We start from the raw sequence: 15,767 nt of genomic DNA, 5'->3' as shown, positions 1-15,767 counted from the left end.
AAAAAGCTTATCCACCACGATCAAGTTGACTGCATCCCTGGGATGCAAATCTGGTTCAACATACGCAAATCAATAAATATAATCCATTACATAAACAGAACCAAAGACAAAATCCACATGATTATCTCATTAGATGCAGAAAAGGCCTTTGATAAAATTCAACAGCTCTTCATGCTAAAAACTCTCAATAAACTAGGTATTGATGGAAAGTATCTCAAAATAATAAGAACTATTTATGACAAACCCACAGCCAATATCATACTGAATGGGCAAAAACTGGAAGCGTTCCCTTTGAAAACCAGCACAAGACAAGGATGCCCTCTCTCACCACTCCTATTCAAAATAGTTTTGGAAGTTCTAGCCAGGGCAACTGGGTAAGAGAAAGAAATAAAGAGTATTCAATTAGGAAAAGAGGAAGTCAAATTGTTCGTTTGCAGATGACATGATTGTATATTTACAAAACCCCATCGTCTCAGCCCAAAATCTCCTTAAGCAGATAAGCAACTTCAGCAAAGTCTCAGGGTACAAAATCAACGTGCAAAAATCACGAGCATTCCTATATACCAATAACAGACAAACAGCCAAATCATGAGTGAACTCCCATTCACAATTGCTTTAAAGAGAATAAAATACCTAGGAATCCAACTTATAAAGGATGTGGAAGGCCTCTTCAAGGAGAACTACAAACCACTGCTCAACAAAATATAAGAGGACACAAACAAATGGAAGAACATTCCATGCTCGTGGATAGAAAGAATCAATATTGTGAAAATGGCCATACTGCCCAAGGTAATTTACAGATTCAATGCCATCCCCATCAAGCTACCAATGACTTTCTTCACAGAATTGGAAAAAAAACTAGTTTAACATTCATATGGAACCAAAAAAGAGCCTGCATTGCCAAGACAATCCTAAGTAAAAAGAACAAAGCTGGAGGCATCACGCTACCTGACTTCAAACTATATACTATAAGGCTACAGTAATCAAAATAGCATGGTACTGGTACCAAAACAGATATATAGATCAATGGAACAGAACAAAGGCCTCAGAAATAACACCACACATCTAAAACCATCTGATCTTTGACAAACCTGACAAAAACAAGAAATGGGGAAAGGATTCCCTATTTAATAAGTGGTGCTAGGAAAACTGGCTAGCCATAGGTAGAAAGTTGAAATTGGATCCCTTCCTTACTCCTTATACAAAAATTAATTCAAGATGGATTAAATATTTCAATGTTAGACTAAAACCACAGAAACTCTAGCAGAAAACCTAGGCAATACCATTCAGGACATAGGCATGGACAAGGACTTCATGACTACAACACCAAAAGCAATGGCAACAGAAGCCAAAATAGACAAATGGGATCTAATTATAAACTAAAGAGCTTCTGCATGGCAAAAGAAACTACCATCAGAGTGAACAGGCAACCTACAGAATGGAAGAAAATCTTTGTAATCTACCCATCTAACAAAGGGCTAATATCCAGAATCTACATAGAACTCAAACAAATTTACAAGAAAAAAGCAAATAACCCCATCGAAAAGTGGGCAAAGGATATGAACAGACACTTCTCAGAAGAAGACATCTATGCAGCCAACAAACACATGAAAAAATGCTCATGATCACTGGTCATCAGAGAAATGCAAATCAAAACCACAATGAGATACCATCTCACTCCAGTTAGAATGGTGATTATTAAAAGGTCAGGAAACAACAGATGCTGGAGATGATGTGGAGAAATAAGAATGCTTTTACACTGTTGGTGAGAATGTAAATTAGTTCATCCATTGTGGAAGACAGTGTGGTGATTCCTCAAGGATCTAGAACTAGAAGTACCATTTGACCCAGCCATCCCATTACTGGGTATATACTGAAAGGATTATAAATCATGCTACTATAAAGGCACATGCACACACGTATGTTTATTGTGACACTGTTCATAATAGCAAAGACTTGGAACCAACCCAAATGTCCATCAATGATAGACCGGATTAAGAAAATGTGGCACATATACATCATGGAATACTATGTAGCCACAGAAAAAGGATGAGTTCATGTCCTTTGCAGGGATATGGATGAAGCTGGAAACCATCATTCTGAGCAAACTGTCACAAGGACAAAAAACCAAACACCACGTGTTCTCCCTCATAGGTGGGAACTGAACAATGAGAACACTTGGACATAGGGCTGGGAACATCACACACCAGGGTCTGTCACGGGGTGGGAGGCTGGGGGAGAGATAGCATTAGGAGAAATACCTAATGTAAGTGACGAGTTGATGGATGCAGCAAACCAGTATGGCACATGTATACGTATGTATCAAACCTGTATATTGTCCACATGTACCCTAGAACTTAAAGTATGATAAAACAAACAAACAAAAAACCAGAGAGTTATGACTCTGAGACGTGAGCTGACCAGCCCAGGGCCCATTAATCCCCTACCACAGGACTCCTATTTCTCAGCTGTTCTCTGCATTTTATGGAAAGGTGGGTGCTGGGACCATACCTGCTTCCCCACTGTTCCTAATTATCTTTAAAGACTTACTTAGAGCAAATGACTCGGCACAACTCAGGAATCTGATTTTTGTAAAAAGGTGAGGATGTTTTGAAACACAACCAGCATATGCTAAAGAAAATTGCACCATTTAACACACCAATTATAAGTTAAAGTGCAGTAACAACAAAACAGCTTTCCTCACACTGAAAAATCCAAAATAAGCCACTGCAACCAAATTTGAAATGTGCTGATTTAATTTCAACCAATACAAGTCAGTGGGTTTAAATATAATGTCCAATGTAGAAATTCACATTTGACCAATAAAAAAATTATGTCTGATGCTCATCTTTGGCCACCTCACCCTTTACCTTCCTTCCGAGCAGTATGGCCTGGGGGAGCCTTTTTTCTCTGGGCTCCACGTGGGCCAATCTAACCCCCTGCCTCAGGTACTGGGCTGGGTTCTTGCCTGCACTGAACTCACAGTCCTTGGAGGGAAATAGTACCATGGCAAACAAACAGGGTGGAAATATAATCACAATGTGTTGAAGTGTGCTGTGCTGTGGCAGCAAAGAGCAAGTGGCTTATTCTGCCAGAGGGCATCGTGAAAACTCACTGCCCACCTTAGAGGGATGGATTTTGAATGAGTGGCAGGGGTTCTCTAGAGATCCGGACCAGAAGGAACAACATGTAAAAAGACATAGATTTATGAAAACACAGGATCCAGTTCAGAAAAGGCCAAGAAATTCTTTGTTGCTATAGCAACATTGAGCTGGTAGTGGGTACTCAAGGGAGGTGAAAATGGAAAGGTAGATGGAAACAGATTATAAAGGATCTGTATTTGCCACATTTAGAGGATTTGACTTTATTCCGGAAATCATTTTAAAATATATACATTGACTTTTTTTCTTTCCAAGTTATAAAAGTAATACATCCTATGAAAATTTTAGAAGTGTTAAATGGAGGAGGGAATCACCCATAATCCTACCTCCAATGAGGACCACTGTGAACATTTTCAGTCATCATTTCAGATACACATGCCCATATACACACACGCTTATAAGCCCAGATGTACAGATAGTCTTGATACTTGTTGTTTTAATTTAACTGCATGTCGTGAACATTTTCCATCTCATTAGAATTTATAAAGCCTGCATGTATCTCATCCTATAACTATATCAAAAATTTTTAACCAAACTTCTGTGAGATATTAGACTACTTGTAATTTTTCCAAGTTTTAATGAAGCTATAAAGAATATAGGTGACCAACTCTGTTTGCATAGTTGCTTACTTTTTACCGTAATTTAAAAATCACAATTTCTGATTCAAAGAGAATACAGATGTTAAAGTCTTTCACATGTATGGCAAAATTGCTCTTGAGAAAGCCCATACCCATATAAGACACCACTTAATATAATTTTTGCCAATGTGTTATCCAAAACTAATACATTATCAACATTTAACATGCTGTTTGTACTACAAGAGTAATTTTTTGTGTCCATTGATCTTTTGATTTTCTTCTTTTGTGAAATGTCTGTCCCTGTTCTAGGATCATTTTTCTATTAGGATATATATTTTTCTGATTTATAAAAGCTCCTCATACATTAATAATAAAGTTTGTCTCACAAATACTTTTTCCAGTTTGTCAATTCTTTGTAATTTTGTTTATGGTAATTGTAGGCATAAACAAGTGTTTAATTTCTATATGAGCAAGACCATCAATCTTTTCTTTTATGTTTAAAAAGGCCATCTCTGAGATCCAGTAACTATTTGCCTTAATATATTTTAATTATTTGACACATCATACATTTATCCACTGTATGGGTAAAATAAGAATTCGGTTCACCCCTGTCACAGGCTGAATAATGGCCACCCAAAGATTTCAGGTCCTAATCCCTGGAACCTGTAATTGTTACCATATAGGTAAAACAAGACCTTGACAGTTGTATTAAGGATCTAGACCTGGCAGAGTATCCTGGACTATTCAGGTGTCCATAAATCTAACCACAGGTGTCCTTGTAATAGAGAGACAGAGGGAGGTTTGACACACACAGAAGAAGGGAAGGCAATGTGTAGATGGGGGCAGAGATTGGAGTGATGTGGCCACAAGCCAAGGAACACCAGCTGCCACCAGAAACTGGGAGAGGCAAGGAACAGATTCTTGCCTAGTGCCTCCAGAGGGAGCTCAGCCCTGTGAATGTTGATTTTGGCTTAGTGAAACTGATTTGGGACTTCTGGCCTCCGGATTTGTGGGAGAACAAAGTCACTCTAAGCCACCAAATTTGTGTTAATTTGTTACACCAGCCACAAGAAATGAATATAACACCCCATCAAATAGTTTTCCTAAAACCATAAAGAAACTTTTTCTTCCTTGTCTGAAATGTCACCTCTTTCACATATAAAATATTTATATGTAGCAGTCAACAAGTCCCCACCAGCTGCTGGTTCCTGGGAGTAAATTTGTATGAACTACAACCTAATTGCTATATTCGTCCAGGTTGCAAATTCATGGAGAATCACCAGCTCGTGATGACCAGCAGCTGAGCATGGAAGCCAGGAGCACTGGGGTTTTGAGAACTGAGCACCACTGCAGGATTTTATACCTGGCAGCAGCAGCTCAGCCCAAGAGGTGGCGACATACCCAGAAGAGTGTCAGTTCCACAGACATGAGCCATTATGAATATGGATTCTGAAATCCTCAATGGCTTCAACATTTGTTGCAGAAATATGCTCACCTGGTGCATCAAGGAGGCCATTCTTCTCAACAGAGCCAAGAGATGTATCTGGCAACTTTTTTCTGGGACAGGCACATTTGGTATCATTTATTAAATTATTGAGTTTCCTGGCATTGTCCCTTGCCAACCTGCCCAACAGGAACTTATATATCTTTTAATAAATGTCCTTTTATAAAAAATGTATATTCATATATACATGTTTGTTCCTGTCTTTTTAACCCATCAGTCTATTCTTGTATCAGTAAGCATCATTTTAATTATTTTATCTTTTAAATTTCATATCTGACAATACCAGTATCCCCTAATTTTTTTAACAAAATTTATTATTCTTAACTAGTCTTCCAGATAATAGAAGATTTAGAATAGCTTTCTTAAAGTTCTTTTTAAAAATTTCATTTACGAGTACATGAAGTTTACAAATTAATTTGGAAAGAAATTACCTTTTCAAAAGATTACTTGTTCCCATGCAAAAAAGTAGATGTCTATTATTAAACCTTGTTTTATGTCCCACAGGAACTCTCCATATTTCCTTCATACACTTTCTGCACATTTCTTTTTTGTTGTTGTTGTTGAGATGGAGTCTTGCTCTGTCGCCCGGCTGGAGTGCAGTGGCCGGATCTCAGCTCACTGCAAGCTCCGCCTCCCGGGTTTACGCCATTCTCCTGCCTCAGCCTCCCGAGTAGCTGGGACTACAGGCGCCCGCCACCTCACCCTGCTAGTGTTTTTTTTGTATTTTTTGGTAGAGACGGGGTTTCACCGTGTTAGCCGGAATGGTCTCGATCTCCTGACCTCGTGATCCGCCCGTCTTGGCCTCCCAAAGTGCTGGGATTACAGGCTTGAGCCATCGCGCCCGGCCTGCACATTTCTTAAGTTTCTATCTAGTGTGTCTGATCTCCCTCCTGCCTACCCTCCCTCCCTCCCTTCCGTCCCTCCCTCCCTCCCTCCTTCCCTCTTTCCTTCCTTCGTTCCTTCCCTCTTTCTTTCCTCCCTCCCTTTTTTCCTCCCTTCCTTTGTGCCTTCTTCTCTATTCTCTCTCCCTCCCTCTCTGCCTTCCTCCTTCCTTTTTTCTTTCTTTTCTTGGTGTTTATACAGTGTTTTTGAGCAGAGGAGTGACATATGATTTCTTCTTTGGCAGCTAATTTTAATTTCTAACTTTGTTTTGTTATTTTCATAGGCTAATACTGAAACTCATTTTTAGGTTCTAGCAGATGCTGTGTGGGTGGTGGCAAGAGGTAGTGCAAGTTTAAGATGGGTGGGACAAAGCCTGTAATTTTTAATTAGCTCTTTATAATCAAGGGATCTTTATTCATGCATTTCGAAATTGCATCCAACAGGACCTTATGACTTTTTAAAAAGAGAAAAATAGCTCTCAAAAAGCAGCAATTAGAAGCTTTGTGAAATCTAATCAATTGTGTGTGTTGTTTCTTTACCTCCTTCTTTAGACGAAGGAGGAAAACTTCTATGCATCAGTAGGAGCTCTGAGCCCCACTCCAGCCTCAATCATGCTTTATATTATAAATCTAGGCATTAGGAAAGCTTTAGAAGAAGAGGTAGCCTACTCCTCAGGTCTGAGAAATAGCCCTCTGATCACATCTTCCAAACTAAGACAGTTACAAGATAGAGTTTGGTGAAGACCTACTCTGTAAAAAGAAAGAAGAAAGATATGATTTCATTTTTATCAATGACAGAAATGGGCAGAAAAAAAGAAATCAGTCTCTACTTCATTTTTCTCATCCTAAGTGAATAGAAAATGTTGGGTAGAAAAACTGAAGGCAATGATTCCAGGCTTGGAATGAAATGAAGTAGATGTTTTAATGGCACCTCATCTTAGGTGCCACATTAATGATCACTAAAGATTGATTAATGTTGGTAGTAATGACTATAATATCGTTTTTATTAAAGTGCAAGAGCAATCTGTTAAAAAAAAAAAAAAGTCTTCTGAGCTAAGCAGACTTTAACTAATCAACACCCTGCCAAGGAAAAGGGAACATTCTGCCAGAATTTAAACTGAAAAAAAGAAAGTCCTCAGGCAAGTTTATATAAAACCCAAGAAAAGTGATACATAATAAATTAAATATACTGAAATAAGCAAAGCATGAATATTTAATCACTTGGCTATTTTAATTTAAAGGGAGCTGTAAGACCAACCAAGGCTTATTCACATAGGATGGAAAGTTTAAGCCTTGATTGGCAGTACAGAAGCTGTCCTGAATCTTTCTTTATTCAGGAGACTGGCAAACATTACATGGCACCAACATGGCATCAAACTGCAGGCTAAGCCAAAGGTTTGCCAGGGACTGACTGCATCCCAGAATCGACGTGGCTGAGGGACTTGGATGCAGAACATGCAGCGCATCTAGCTTCTTGCATCACTGAAAGCTTGCAGGCACCAAATGACAAGACAGAAGCTTCTGTTGGTATCCTGGGATGCGGCCAGCCCCCTTATGGAGATGAGTTCTTCTAGATTAAACCCCAAAGCAGAGATGAGTGCAAACACATCTAAATACTAACCATTCAGTGGACTGAATGGGTGAACAACGAGTAATGGGTTCAGAGAGAGCAGCTGAGGAAGGCGCCCAGAGAGGCAGCATGGGGATCTCACTGCCATACAGAGGGATGCCTGCTCCATCTTCAGCAAAAGGAGACTCTATGTTTTGGGGAAGGTTATTTTCCCTCTCTGGGCCTCCATTTCCATTGGTGTGTGAAATCCTGCCCTTTGTGAGTTATAGCAAATTGATTCCACACCCCTCCATTCTATATCCTGTGAAGTCCAAGGACATGCTCCCTGATATTTCTGTGCACAAAATAGCACACAATTCTCTGCCCTCATGAGGTTAACTATCTGGGAGGGAGAATGGATCCAAGACAAAATAGTAGGTAGGAAAAAGACAAAATAGTAGGAAATCGTAAGAAAAAGAGGGGACATGTATTGACTGGTCCACATCCTAAGGGAATAGCTTGTAGAAATGCAGAAAGATGGCAAGAAGCCGAGAGAGTGGAAGCTGGCTTTGCAAACCACAGGAGACCAATGCCGTCTGTATTGTGGTATGGGAAAGAGGTTCCAATACACTTATAAGATGGGTATTCCCTACCTGGCACTGGACTAAGAGCTTACTATGCATGATTTTATTTTAACCTCCTACAGTTCTGTGAGATAGGTGTTATCATCATCCCATTTTATAGATGAGAAAACAGACTCAGAGAGGCCAGGGAACTTGCTAAAAGGAAAAAGTGAATGAGCGCCAGAACTGGCACCCAAACTCCAGCCTCTGCTCCAAACTCACGCTCTTTAGCACCACACTATACCTCTTTTCAGTGGCAGAGGGGGCCAGTCAGTCAGTCCAGGATTTAAAAATATTATGTGATCTATGTGGATTCAGAACCAGTGGATAGGTCTGGGAGAGCCTATGGTCTTATTTGACTATGTGAGAGCTTACATGTATCTACAATAGGTATTGCTTAAAATGCAGAGAGAGAGTGGATTCTTGAAAATAATTATTATAATTTGACAGGTAGCACTAGAAGATATCAGCTAAGCAACAAATCAAAGTACTTAATAGTATAAGCAAAAATAGAATTTTGGTACTAGCAGAATGCAGTAAAATGCTTTATAGTTCTACAGCTTTTTCCCACTTCATTGCTTAGTGTTTCCCTAAAACTCTTGTAAACCTCTCTATGTCTTCATTCTTTTAAGTTACCCCATTGTCTCTGGGTGATGTGTAACGTAATAGAAACCTCTAGAAAATGTTTCTTTCTTCCCAATACTATCACCAGAGTATTCTGTATTTATCTCATATTCAACGAGAATGAAGCATAGCGAAATTGACTATATCCTGTATATGCACTAAGGGATCAGGGCACAGAAACGGGAGAAGTGGTGCAGGGATTCTAAAGATCAAACCTGTATCTTTTATGAGACGCAAGTCATTCCTTTGCAATCAGTAGGCAGAAAAAATCCAAGTTTCCTCAGAAGAAATTACCTACACAAACAGATTCTGATCAGGGGACCTAACATGCTTTTCACAGGCAACAGTGAAACAGAGGAAATTGGTGCTGGCAGGCTTTATTCCTTGTAAGCTTTGTAAATGTGAAGGCAAGAGGGATAAATGAGAAGGAATAAAAGCTTTCTTTAAGTCTTACTTACTGATGGTTTTTGTCACAGCTTTATAAAACAGCTTAAGTCTAATCTAAAGTGCAATTTGACTGGACTTCTACACCATCAACAGCCTTAGGAGAATACATTTCACTCCTAAGGTTGACATTTAAGCAATGCCCTTTGGTCTGGCCTTCAGAACCACAGCCCACCTTTAAAAACCAGGGTTGAGCCCTGGGTTGGAGCTCTCCATGCCTCAGGTTACCTTCTTGCACTCCTTGGGTGGAACATTAAAATGTGACCAGCCCAGTTTCTCAGTGCTTCTCCTGGGCAGAGGCATTTCATCATGGGCACACTAGTCAGAGTCAGCTGGGCCCTGCCTCTTCTGGGACTGTGTTGTTTCCTGACTTAGGCCCATTAAACTGAGATGATAATTATTAAATTGTGTTCAGATACTAAATCCATTGGTATGCATTTAATTAAGTCTGGGTTGTGTTTATAAATGGTGAGGGTTGGAAGCTCGCCTAATTTTTTCTTTGAAAAATAATGGTAAAGGAGGATTTTCCTTTATAGTGCATGTTTATATTTATACTACATATTATATAACACATAATAATATAAATTATATATTTATACTATTTACTATATTGCTTGAACTTTCACAATTAGAATATATCCATTTACTGTGTAATTTAACAGACATTTGGAAAAAGGTGACTGTCACATTTATGTTCCGAATTTTAAAAAATAGCATGGATAGGTTCATTTCAAAGAAAGCTCTGGATACTGTATTAGCCTGTTTTCGTGCTGCTGATAAAGACATACCCAAGACTGGGTGATTTCAAAACAAAGAGGTTTAATGGACTCACAGTTCCACGTGGCTGGGGAGGCCTCACAATCATGGTAGAAGGCAAAAGGCACATCTTACGTGGAGGCAGGCAAGAGAAAGAATGAGAACCAAGTGAAAGGGGAAACCCCTTATTAAACCATCAGATCTTGTGAGACTTATTCACTACTACGAGAACAGTATGGGAGAAACAGCCCCTATGATTCAATTATCTCCCACTGGGTTCTTCCCACAACATGCGGGAATTATAGGAGCTACAATTCAAGATGAGGTTTGGGTGGGGATGCAGTCAAACCATATGAGAGTCACTGATTAAAAAGACTTTATAGCAGACCATCCATAATCATACTTTGCAGAGGTAACCTCTGATGATACTTAGATGTATGGCATTTCATCCTTTTTTGTTATCCTAAAGATATACACATATACACATATATAGAATTACATATTTGCTGTTTTGAAACTGTCCTATGCTCTTTCACCTAAAAATATATTATAAATGCCTTTGCATTTGTGGAAATATACATGCATATACATACATGCACCTACCTAATATATGAAATATGAAATAAGTTTTAAAGTGGGAAAGTATTTCATTGTTACTTGACCCTGTTAATCCCAGATTTTTCTAATATAAACAATACTGAAAATAATATTTCTGTCCAAACATTTTTGTGCTCGTGCCCTGTTACCATTGTGGGATAAACCCCCATATAAAAAATTGCTGGATCAAAGGGCATATCTTTTCAAAGGCTTTCCACGCCTGTTGCCAAATTGCTCTCCAGAAAAGTTGTACTGTTTCTTCCTCCCTCCAGCAGTGTGTGACAGAGTTCATTTCCCCATGCTCCAGACAATGCGGACCTTAGAATTCTTTTTACTCTTTACCAATTTGATAGGCAAAAATGAAATGGTGACTCGTTTTTATCTGATAGGCAAATATAAAATGGTGCATTATTACTTTTGTTAAAGAAATTATATCCTCGTATTTTTCCTGTTGGACTGTTTTTCCTTTCTAATTTAGTTGTAGAATTTCTTCATGTTAAGAATACCAATTATTTGTCTTTCATAATGTTACAAAAGTTTCTCAGTTTTAATTTTTCTCAATTTGGTTTACTTCTAAAGATTTTAATTTGTCTGTAGTTAAACTTGTCAGTCTTTTTCTTTATGGTTTCTACCACTCATGACATTTGCTACACTATTGATTGCATGTTTTGTGGTATATTTCATAGATGGAATATAAGCTAGCACATACCCTGAGTCAGTTCAGATTCCAGACTGAGCACTGTGTGTGCTAAATAGCTTTGAAAGAATAATGAGATTTCTGCTAGAATTATAACAGAGATCCTGAGTGTTAAGAGCCTCAGATGTACTCACAGGTATCCAGACAACATAGATGTTTAAGGGGAATAAAAGCTTTACAATGTATCTCCTAAATGTCACTGAAACATCAGTGTTGCATATGGGTATATTCTAGAGATAATCAATATCTTCCATCCCACACGTTCTTTTTACCATGTGACTTTGACCCTCGTCTCAAGGAGAAGTGGGGTCTGCTCTCTCTCTCCTTGAATCTGTGCATTCTTGGCAGTACGGAGGAGGTGACACTGTGTGACTTCAGAGGATGGGTTATTAGAAGGCACTAAGCTTCTTCCTGGTCCTCTTGGTACACTTGCCTTTGAATCCCTGGTCCTCCAGGTAAGAATCTGATGGCACTGAAGCCACAGTGAGAGAGCGTAAAGTAGCCCACAGCGAGAGACCCCACAGAGGGAACCCGAACTAATTGGGAAAGATGGACAAGAAATTATCATGTAGTGTGATAGGAAATATACCTAATACTGTGATAACATATAAGAAGAGACCCGACCTAGCCTTGGGGGTTAGAGGAAGCTTCCTGGGGGAGCTGATGCAGAGACTGAGTGAGATCTGAAGAACAAGTAGCAGCAGGGGATGTAGGCCAGACTTAGCATGGAGGGAACTCCAACCAGAGGTGGCAGCAGGCGTGACTAAGGCCTGGAGGCAGGGGTGAGTTGGACTATTAAAGGGAAAGGAAATAGTTCAGTGTGGCTGAGAATGGAGCAGAAATGATACAGAGATGAGTGATGAAGCTGGAGAGGTTAGAAAGGAATAGATGATGAAGGACCCTGTTTACCAGTCTGAGAAGTAGACAGAAATGTGTGTATTTTCAGCAGAAATTTTTATCATTAGCATTTCCAGGCCTTGCTAGGATTCAGATATGAAATGTGGGACTTGGACAGTCTGGGTATTTTTCTATATGTTTTTTCGTAAAAGTGAATTCCATCTGTCTTGGTTTGCCCTTCCTGGGGGTACTTTTACTCATTCCATGGGAAGCTGTACCTTTGTCTTTAAGCCCTTGGCCTAGAGCTTAGCTTCTCAATGGGGTCTATGTCCCATTCTCCTTTGTGCCCCCAGAGTGCCTAGGACAAAGACAGCCCTTGTCCTGGTCAATGCTTGCTGCTTTGTGATGTCTTAACTTGCCCATCCCTGTCCTCCCTGTCTCTCTCTCTCTCTCTCTCTTTTCTTCTCCTTTCCCCTCCTTTCCCTACTCAGAACTTCTTTGTAGTCAACCCACACATATGAATCACAGTAGCATCTCCCAAAGGGGAAACCCCCCCTGCCAACCAGCTGGTCCAGCCTCATTCCATTAACATTGCTGAGCGTGAACTTCCCCGTTACACAACCGATTTCATTATGTATGGGACTCAGATGCTGCCCCTGAAGAATTCTGAAGGAGGGCATTTGGGAGTACAGCCCAGTGTGGCTAAGCACACCTCTCTCATTTGGTCAAACTCCTCCAAATCCTTATCTTTCCCATCATCTTGTCTTGTTTTCCTTTTCCTTGAGAATCTGATTTTTTGCTTTCAAGTCCTATTTATTGTCAAGTATGTGTATCTTGGCCTCAGAGTGAAAAGAGGAACTTATCCAATTGATGAGAAAGATAGGCTCCCCATAGTGTGCTTAGAGAATAAGATCAGTTCAAGATAGAGAAATTACAGAGTTTAGAGCTCGAATGATGGAAATCCTTTAGACCAAGGTTGAACAAACATTTTCCTTAAAGAACCAGATGTTGAATGTTTAGGCTTTGTGGGTCATAAGGTTTCTATCACAACTCTGCTTTTGTAGTGAGAAAACAGTCATCGGTAGTACCTAAACAAATGGCCATGGCTGTGTCCCAGCACAATGTCACTTACAGTAGCAAGTTGGGGGTTAATTGGGCCACAGACCATAGTTGGCCAACAACCCCCAATCTAGACCAACTATCTCATTATACAGATGAGGGCACTGAAGCCCAGAGGAGATGTGTTCCAGTTCATCCCCAGGGCTCCTGACTCTTGGTCCTCTGTCCTTTCCACCACTCTAGTCCTTAAGTCTTGCCTGTTCTACTTTGACTTGTATTCTCACCACTGCTCACCCCCGCCAGTTTGTCCCACCCTTTGAAACTTCCCAACACTTAGGAACTGAACCAAGGTATCAAAACCTTAAAAGTTGTGAATATTTTCCAAGGCTTCCTGCAGTTTCTAAACTCAATCTATGCTTGTGGAATGATGAACCCCAACTCCAATGGACTGTGTGTGTGTGTCACCCAATGTACAGAAACATGCACATCTCCAGATAGGCTGTAAAACACTGACAAATGGATCTTGCTGAAATTAAGAAAACAACTTTTTCTGGGTTGCTCAAATCCAACCGAAATGTCTACATTTTTAGGAAGAAGTCTTTTACATAATGCAAATATGAAGAGGCTGAAGATGAAAAGCAAAGTAAACAAAGCAAGGAAACCTAGCTGAGTCAGTGGTTGGACATTCCAAACTGCTTAGCGTGCTGTTAATGTCTTAAAAGGCAAGAGGGACAAGAGAAGTAGTTCCCACAAAGAGGATTGTTTTGTCTCATGTCTCAGCCAAAACAGGCCCTGAGACTTGAATGGTCTGAAGAGTGTTCTCCATTATATAACAATTTATCTGTCCTATTAAAAATAGGTGCCTTGAAGCTGTTTCTTCAAAATGCAGAAGGGGGATGGCAGAACATTCTTAAAGGCTTAAGCAAAGGCACTGCTGGCTCTTCTCTGACCTGGGACCACAACAGCAAATGGCCTGGTTTGATAGAACAGCAATGAATAACAAGGTTCTCCTAGGCCCAAGGGTCTGTTCTAACTGCTAGACCATTGCCAGCAATCAGGAACAGTAGCTATGGATGTGCAGCAGAGAACAAATCTTACCTGGTGTATTCATCTATTCTCACATTGCTATAAAGAGATACCTGAAACTGGGTAATTTATAAAGAAAAGAGGTTTAATTGGCTCATAGTTCTGTGAGCTGTATAGGCTTCTGCTGCTAGGGAGAAACTTACAATTGTGGCAGAAGGCAAAGGAGAAGCAAGCACATCCTCACATGGTCGGCAAGAACTCACTGTCATGAGAACAGCAAGGGAGACGTCTGCCCCCATGATCTAATCACCTCCCACCAGGCCCCTCTGCCAACCCTGGGGATTACAATTTGACGAGATTTGGGTGGGGACATGGAGCCAAACCATATCACCTAGGCATAACGTGGTGACATCTTTCATTCCCTGTTGGCCATGTCAGCCATTCTCCCAAAACAAATATTCATCAATTTCAGTGGGGTCATCTTCAAAGCGGCTCAACAGCATTCAAAAGTGTTAATTAGGGTATAAAATGGCAGGGAACTATATGGGGGTGGGGGGAAGAATCATATCTATTCTAATGATGACTTAAGGATTATGTGAAGTGACTATCCTGCTGATGACCTTTGGCAGCTACTGTAGTGAAAATAAACAGGAATCTCTTTCTCTGACTCTGCTCCAACCATTTTTAAAAATTTGACTCTCAGCACCAAAAATCTCCCACCAGCCAGGAAGTCAAAGGAAAAGGGCAACTGAACAAAGGTAACAAAACTCATTCTCAAAAAGGAGGAATTTAAGCTAATGTACCCCTCCCCCAACCCAGGGGACTTACCCAGATTTGTGCCAGTGTCTCCTAGACATGTTAATTTTGTGTTTATTTTCACATTTATTTAATAAAAGAGCTAAATTCCCTATTGTTATTATAGCACCAAGAGATATCCCACCTCCACCTATCCCCTTACATCAGTTTTTTTTTTAAATATTCCTAAAACTTAATTGGCAATCCTGCATACCTCTGGTGAAAAGTGAATAAAAGGGCAAATAGAAGAAATACAAGAAAAAAGGAATAAAAGTCTCTATTCACTATGCATAAACCAAGAAAACAGTAATCCTTCTTGAAAATATTCTCAAAAAAATCCCCATAAAAAAGGAGGAATTTTTTTTCTCCAAACCTTCAGAAACTGTTAATTATAACATTTTACATAATATAATAAGGGAGAAAAACTTTCCTGAATGCCTAATATGCTGGACATCTTACTTAGATTATTTTACTTCTCATCTCCTTTCTGGAAGATCGTTGTTATCCCCATTTTACAGATGAGAAAATTGAAACTCAAAAAGTTTATGTGTTTTGATCTATGTCACAAACTAGTAAATAACTCTAGATTTAGAGTACAACTCCCTGCACTTTCTCTAGCACAACACTGACTCTGAT

This window comes from Piliocolobus tephrosceles, chromosome 4 (genome assembly GCF_002776525.5).
Source record: "Piliocolobus tephrosceles isolate RC106 chromosome 4, ASM277652v3, whole genome shotgun sequence".
Lineage (NCBI taxonomy): Eukaryota > Metazoa > Chordata > Mammalia > Primates > Cercopithecidae > Piliocolobus > Piliocolobus tephrosceles.
This window is presented reverse-complemented; position numbering follows the sequence as displayed.